This window comes from Neolamprologus brichardi, chromosome 6 (genome assembly GCF_056152115.1).
Source record: "Neolamprologus brichardi isolate AB-2024 chromosome 6, ASM5615211v1, whole genome shotgun sequence".
Lineage (NCBI taxonomy): Eukaryota > Metazoa > Chordata > Actinopteri > Cichliformes > Cichlidae > Neolamprologus > Neolamprologus brichardi.
In genome coordinates this window covers 9,057,396-9,065,818 of record NC_142109.1, presented here as the reverse complement: position 1 = coordinate 9,065,818, position 8,423 = coordinate 9,057,396, and positions in this window count along the sequence as shown.

Below are 8,423 nucleotides of genomic sequence, written 5' to 3'. Positions count from 1 at the left end.
AGAGAGAGAGAGAGCTCAAGTTCAGATCTGGCTCCCAGCATTCAAACAATGAGCCGCCTTTTGCTTCTTCATCTGTGCCCTCTGATTAAATTTCACAGGGGTGTTGCTAATAGCTCATAGCACGAGTGCGATTATAAAATATTTGAAAAACAAGGAAGAACCCATTATCACTGTGCAGTGCGTCAACAGCGTGCTAACTCTTTTGTTATCACTGTGTATAATTATTCAAGACAAAAGCTCATTTCACTAATGTTGTTTGGCTAATAGTCAAAGCCCCGCACTCTAATATTCCTGGAATGAATCAGAGGAAACGGGAAAAGGAGTCCAATTAAAGCAGCTCCAGCTAAGAAACCAGCACGCGGGCACACAAACAAACAAATAAATACATTAAAAAAAATAATAAAAATAACTAAAATAAAATAAATTAAAGGAAAGGAAAGGGATTATACAAGGCCTCTGACAAAAAATGATGTGGGCAATTTTTGTATCCATGGTAACTGACTTTTTCAGTGTCACCACTTTTGCTATGGCACGCCCAACACAGATATATAAGGGTTTGTGATTTGTCACTACTAAGTCCCCATTCACAAACACCTGTGCCTGGTGCAGGACACCAGGCAGCCGCTCATTCAGACCGACAGACGTCAGCCCCACTGATCGCACCTACCCGGCACGCGCAGCCCCTCTGCAGCTGCGCACCGGTGACGCAATATGGAAACTTTTTGAAGCGCGTGCTGCTGATTAGCTGCACAGCTAGCTGGCTGGTCTATTAAAGCCTGTAAGTGTCAACTGTAAACTTGAATTTTTTTGTGTGTTTTAAATAAAAAAAAAAAAAACTGCATTGTTTCCATGACAACAAGTAATAATAGCACACTTTGGGTTGTAATTTTTATCTTTTTTTTCTCCTTTTTTATACTGTTAATGTGTATATGCTTTCAACAAAAGCATTATGAATTTGCTTTCTTGTCTTCTTTTCTGATTGTCACACATGATAATCTACCATAGTTCCAGCAGCCACACAGGCTTGCCCAGCTTTTTGTAAATTTAATTTAATTTAAATTTACTGGCAACTTCTTCCGAGCACAAACTAGACATTATCTGACACTCATCAACACTTTGATTGTCAGGCAAACAATATAGAAATTCCACAAAAGCATGATTCACGTGTACACTTGAAGACAACTGGATGTAAGCTGGTTGGTAAAGAAAGTAGGTGGGCTGCGGCGTTCAGCTTAATTGGCTGCACGATGAGCTCAAGGGAGAGGCAAGCATACAGGACGAATTTGTCTTTTATACAATGACTGTTCATTTTCTTCTCAGACGAGGCGCTGCCACAGCAAAGACACTTCATTGTAGCTACAGTACATGGCTTTATATAGGCTCAGGAAATGAATCACTCTGTCAATAAATGGCAACAAAATAAACTGAAATGTATTCAAGGCTCTCTATCTGGAACACAGCGATGTGATATCTGGCACTTACTGAGCTATAGATATTCCCTCTCTCTCTGGTCTGCCTTTTTTTTTTTTTTACTTTGTCTCCCTCCCTCTCTTGCACTCTCCACCCTCTCTCGCTCTCTCGCCCACAGAGAGTGGGTGACCTGGAATGAGCTCTCCCACAGACGGCTCTGCTTCCAGCCAGAGAGGGGCAGTATGTGGAGCTCGGTTATGCCCGATTCTCAACATAATCAAGCATTCGGATTTCATAGACACCTTAGAGAACCGCTCATCTCAAAAACTGATGGGTGATTACTCGCTGTCACACTGCTGATGTCAGTGAAAAGTTCATGAGCGCAGCGGCCAAATCAATTAGCCAGGAGTGATGCACTGCTGTGTCTTCTCCACTTGGCTACATCAGCAATTATCCTCAACTTGAAAAGGTCAGTCAATAATTTAACAATTAATTGCAGGTAAGAAATTAGAAAGTGCTGGAGTGCTCCAGCGATACCTGTGTTCATGAAAATTGCCCATCTTCATTTTCGCAACAAAAACTCAACCACTTCAGAAACAGTCGAACCGAATAAGCATTAATCAGGTGAGCAATTTAGACTTTTTAAACTGAAGGAAGTTCAGCCTAAGTAATTGGCACAAGTTAAGCTTGGGGATTTGAATAATTCATATTGTGAATATCATTAGAAAAGAGTAAAATATACTGTAAATGAGAAACATCTGAGCTTCCTTAGCAAGAGGTTCAAAATGTATGAATTCCATGCGAAATATCCCTGCAAGCGAGGGTCTCAGCTTCAATACTTACTGTAAATAAAAAGGAAAAAATACACTCACAGCGGGGAAATTAATTATTTGATTCACTGCTGAATTTGCAGTTAGCAAGACATGAAAGGTCCATTCAAATGAAAGTAATATAAAAATAAGATACTGTTCATTTCTTTGTAAGTCAGCAAACTTAGAAATTCAGCAGGGGATCAAAATATGGTGTGTGTGTGTCCCCCTACTGCTAAAGACACTAGTTTGGGAAATATGCGTATACGTTTTCTTTACTTAGTATCTATACTCGTGAATATGAAGCTACTTACTAAAAGTGCAGTGAAAAATGTGTCGCAGCATGCAGCATTATTATTAAGTCATTTTAAAAAGTTATTTAACTGCATCAACTTAGAAGCACCCTACAGTTTGCATTGAAATAATCCAATAAAAGGGTAATTACTGACCAACATCACTGCTTTAACGTTCTCCATAAATACTGAATTTGTCTGAGTGCTTTGCTGGGCTGTTATCACACTTACGTTTCCATCAGTGGAGCTTCTGCTGCAATGCTACAATCAGGTAAAGCCATCCGTATACAGGACGGTGTGCACTGACTTAGAGCTTGTCTGTCCAGCCACACTAGTCAGCTACAATATTAAAACAACCAGTCTAAAAACAGATTTGAGGTGTGAGGGATAGATTTATTTTAGTTAACAAAGGTCACATTTTCAGTGTGACGTTTTGGTCATAGTTTAAGAATTCACATGCTAATGATCACAGAAGTGAACACAAATTATTAATAAGAAAAAATGACAAAGTGATGACATTTTCCAAAAGGTCAAAGGCCAACATAATATAATAATGTTTTGCAAAAACACTTTTCTTGTCATTACTCAACCCTATATCTCAGGAACAGAAGGGAATATTGTGATCACTGAACTGAGACTAATCTTTAGTGCTGATCTATTCAATTCCCATGAAGTCTTCACTACATGCAGTACATTATATAAATCTGTTTTCAACATACATGCAACTGAACTGGTTTGCAGTGGTGTAAAAAGTAAAAAAGATATTCTAGTTCCTCAAAAGCCGGGCTAAGTGCTATAGATTTGGTGCTTAGTACCAAAATACCATAGAATGTAAATAAAGGATGGCTGTTAGGCGCATACAGTTTAGTTGCATTGACTTCAGTTGCTAGTTTGCAGTCACGAATACAACATGATGTTCATTTTGTAAATCTTTCTTACATGTCATTGAAAAAAATTACCGGATTTCATATATTTAGACTTCCAACATCTAAAAAAACAGAGTAGCTGGTAAAACGATTGTCATGACAAGAAGATGATTTTGTTTTTGCGTGTATTTTTGCCATGAAGTTAGTCTTTAAATCAAACACACCTCTTGCTCCCTCACTTACTCGCTGTTTAGTTCAGTTCCAGCCAAGATTACTAAAAGAGAGACCTTGTGCAACAGGATCTATACAGCCAATTTCAAAAAAGGTCAGTCACTGTGTAAAATGTAAATAGAAATAGAATGCAATGATCTCATCAACCTCACAAACCCATATTTTATAACATAGAAAATATATGAAATGTTTAAACTGAGACATGTCACTATTTCATTAAAATACAACTCAGAATTTAATATAAATTTAATGGGTTTTGTCTCGTATTAAACTATGAAGTTGTGGGAGCACTACTGGGAACTTTGCAGAAATTGTGCAGCACATTTAGTTAGCAGCCTTTGGGAATACTGGTCATTAGGCTGAGAAAACCTTTGGATACAGTATCTGTCCCTAAAACTGTTATTTGAATACATAAAGAATAATTTCCAGGTTTCATAAAGCAACCAGCAAGTTGCATCTGACAGACAGGGGAGTCGTATAGAGGTCACAGCCTTCCTGTTCTGCAGTGTTATGGCACACAAACAGAGGAGCAGGGAGTACACCGACTCCTCAACATGGCCCACTCGAGTAACAGCCTTGAACACCTGCAAAAACATGCAGAAATTATGCAATCTAGTATATCTGGGGAAGTACATATTTAGACTGTGCTGGCTAATTTGCACTTAAAGCACCAGGGCACACTCTCTGGTACTTGGTTTGACAGCTTGGAAATCTGCAAAACTACAGGAAATCCCATTTGTATATTGCATGTGTATCAAGTGTTCAATTCTCCGGGTACTCGGAGTGTACGTTGGGTACTCAGGGCACTGCAGCCAAGAAGTTGGTGCAATAGAGCATTTCAATGTTGGAGACTGTAGCCAAATCAAACTAATTGGTCCAGTCCACAGAACAATTTAAAATAGCTCATCTTGAGGCTGTAACTTTTTATGACCTTTCTATTATCAGCGTAGCCAGAGGGTGCATTAAATCTCTTACTGGCAATAACAAAAGCCTGACCGTGAGATTGAAGCATTATTAATTTTCAGATTACCACAGATCTCTTGATGAGGACAGACAGTATGTCCTCTAAATACGAGATTTACTAAAATGCTAAAAGGTTTGTCAGAACTTATTAGCTGTTGGGAAAAAATGGGACTGGGCTGTTTTTCACTAAAGTGTTTGAGGGGCTGTTTGTGTTAGCACACGGGACTGCAAAGGACTCAGTGAGACGCTGGATAGAACTGATAATGAACATGTGAACCAGCAAATATTTACAGATGAACTATAGCACTCCAGTGATGTATTTTTAGATCCCCTTTGAACGCTTAAAAGCCACGAGAGTACTTGTTTCGCTTGTTTTCCATTAACTTTGACAAGTAAAAAAAATACACGCGATGATGTCAGTCAGGAGAGCAGCTTATCAGTTTAGTGTTGTTGATTAAGCTTCGACTAGATTGGCATACGTTTATCTGGGGATAACTCTCCGATTATGGGGATGAATCCAATAACCAGATAATAACATAAAACCCTCAGCCCGGCCATCAGCCAACTGCTGATCCTGAGTTCTTGGTGGTGGAGGGGAATGTTAAGGTTGAATGCCGGCATCAGCAAATCGGGTTAATAGGGAGAAAATGATCGGTTACTGGCTTCTCTGGGGATAAGAAAAGAGTGTGGGCTTATTTGTTTGGATGCTGTGAAGAAGAGCGAGTAAAATATTCTATTTTCAAAGTCTTAGAGGGAGCAATTATTGAAATATTAAAAAGGAAAGAATTCCTGAGGCACTGGCAGCGGGATAGACTGAACAATTACCTGAACTGCTGTCAGGAGATTTAACCATTGATCAAGTCACTTCGTGAAAGTTCAGCTTGGGCTGCATTCCCTCGTCGTGGGTTTAATGTTCCAATCGATATTCCTTGATCACAAGTGTGACAAATCACTGAGCAAGTGATTAAGTCATTTTCTGCCATTGATCACTTGCATTAAATCTTGAACATGATGTTTTAAAAGGTTTAAACAACCGAACTAATAAAGGGATACAAAAACGGTTTTATAAAGTTAGTGCTTATAATTTTTTGCTGAATTTTTAAGTTGATCAATCAATCAGTTTGCTCAGACAAGTGCCCACTCAGTGTGCTGGCAAATGACTGTTTTAATCCCCGTTTGTGTCTCAGCTTGGTTATTGTGTAATTTCATGCAGATTGGTTTTTGAGACATTTTTCTCCTGAATGAGAAACTGCGGCTCTGTGAGGATATCGTCCATCTGTTGCATCTCCTGAAGGACCACAGAGGGATTGTGGGGTGGCGACATTATGCAGTCACACTTGCACACACACACTCTTGCACACAGACGCCTACCTCTTTGTAAGGTAATGCTGTAACATTTTCTTGCACATATGGTGTGGTCGATGTGATCAGTGAAGGCCACATTATTATGGCTCCAGTGGGATCATTTGTCTCCCGTCGGTGTCGTCGGTGTTTTCCACCTACTGTGCAATCTTCTACGATGCTTTGTACTTGGGTACCAGATGGCCACTTTTATTTGTGATACCCTGCATCCATGAGAATGTCATAAACATGCTGTTATGGACTGACATACAGTTAGTGTCGCTATTACTTATTAACTGGCTGCTTCATTAACTTAACCTTGCGATTGGCAGGTTGGACCACCTGCCAGAACTGCAATAATTTTTCATGGCATAGATTCAACAAGTTGCTGGAAACACCCCTCAGAGATTTTGATCCATGTTAATGGCATGATAGCGTGCTGCAGATTCGTTGGTGCCACCAGTGGCGGTCCTAGCCTGTTCGGCGCCCTGGGCGAACACTCTCTCTGGCTCCCTTGGTTTTAATTTTGCACTCCAGTATGAACACCCATCCCCCAACTCGAGGATCACCACAACATAACCTAATAGACCTACACCTTAGTTCACAGATTAACTTTGTCTAAGGTGTATTTCTGGGATTTCAAACAACCCAGGATTCAAATCATGAATACATAATGGGCTTGAATTTACAACATTATGAATGAAATGGGCTCTATTTGGAAGCAGCAAGCCCCCCTCCCCTTTTGACGGGTTGTGTGTGAGACTTTAAATCATCAGACTGTAAATTTAAAATTTTAAATTGTTATTGATCCCTTTACCCCTGGTACTAAAGTGTATATTTATTTCCTTACTCTTCTTATATTTATTGTTTGTTTATTTGCACTGTTGTAACTGGAGCCTCGTTGTCTCGTCTCTCTATATACTGGACTGTATGTAGCAGAGATGACAATAAAGTTTACTTTGACTTCAGCAGCAAGCAGGCGCACCGAGGGCTCTCGCGCTCACTTTTCGTGTACAGAATTACGAAAAAACATCGGTGCAAATTATAAATCTGTATCATGATGTCTGGTGTTTTCGTGTTTATTGGTTTGTTTTTATTTTGTTTTACTTTGCGAGTTGATTATTAGATGCTGCTCCAGCCGGTCAGAAAATCCCCCGCCGCCCCGCCCTCTCCTCTCTGCGCCGCAAGCAGCAGGCGCAACTCGCAAACGAAGGGCGCCCTTACTCCCAGGAAATGGGCGATAGAAAGCCGATCGGTGCCTGTGACATTCCCAATATGCGCTGGCTGATGTCGGGGCAGCATGAGCATTTTTTATTTTTTTTGCCGATGCCCGTGATGCCGCCCCCCACCACGATGCCGCCCCGGGCAACCGCCCGTGTCGCCCGTATCTAAAACCGCTACTGGGTGCCACATCCATGATGTGAAACTCCCGTTCCACCACATCCCAAAGGTCTTCTGCTCAATCGAGATCTGTTGACTGTGGAGACTTTTCACATTAGAGAGTTTTGTGACATGGTGTGGGTGTGTTATCCTGCTGGAAGCAGTCATCAGACGATGGGTAGGCACTCATACTCAGGCAGGTTGTGGAGTTTAAACAATGCTCAGTTAGTACTAAGGGGCTCAAAGTTTGTAAATTCTGCACCACCATCCACCGCCACCACTAACTGTTGATGCAAGACCGGATGGAACCATGCTTTCATATTGTTTACACCACCTAACCCTGACATCGAAATGTCACAGCAGAAATTGAGAATTGTTGGAAGTCTATGTGAAATCCTGCTTTTAGGGGCCATGAGTAGCATCGTGCAGGGGCATAACCAGAGTTTAGAACTTGGTTAGGTGCAGAGATTTTTCTCTTAATGTACCATATTTTAAGTGCAGCACCTGGGCTCCAATGACCAATAGAAAAGGATGGCCTACTAAAGACACCAGGTCTTAGAATTGCAAGCAAAAGCAGAAATAGTAAAAACTGTAAAGGAATTTATTTTCTAAAGCTTCCCTCTTTTGCAGGAGTGTAACGGTGTGTAAAGAAATGTGGAAGAAGAGAGTTATGTGTTTAAAACAATTAAATACAATAACAACAACAAATACATCTTCACATTTAATCAAAAGCACAAGATGAACGGATACTTACGCAGGGGCTCTGACCATATTGAGATGCTTGTCTGCGTACCTTGACTGCAACAAGTAGTATGTGAGTTACTGTTGGCTTGTTACAAGCTCAAAGCAGTCTGGCGATTCTCTTCTGACCCTTGACCTCAACACTCACTGGATATTTTCTCTCTTTCAGACCATTCTCTGTGAGCTCTGGCAATGGTTGTGTGGAGAAATCTCAGTAGATTATTAGTTACTGGAATACTCAGACCAGCCTGTCTGGCACCTCTCAGTAATTCAGGTGTACTTAATGAAATGACAGTAACGTCAGTGTCTGGTCACACCAGCAAATCATTAAATGTAACCGACTCCAGCTTGATGTGCCTTTTGAAATTTCATTGCAGCAGTTCACAGAG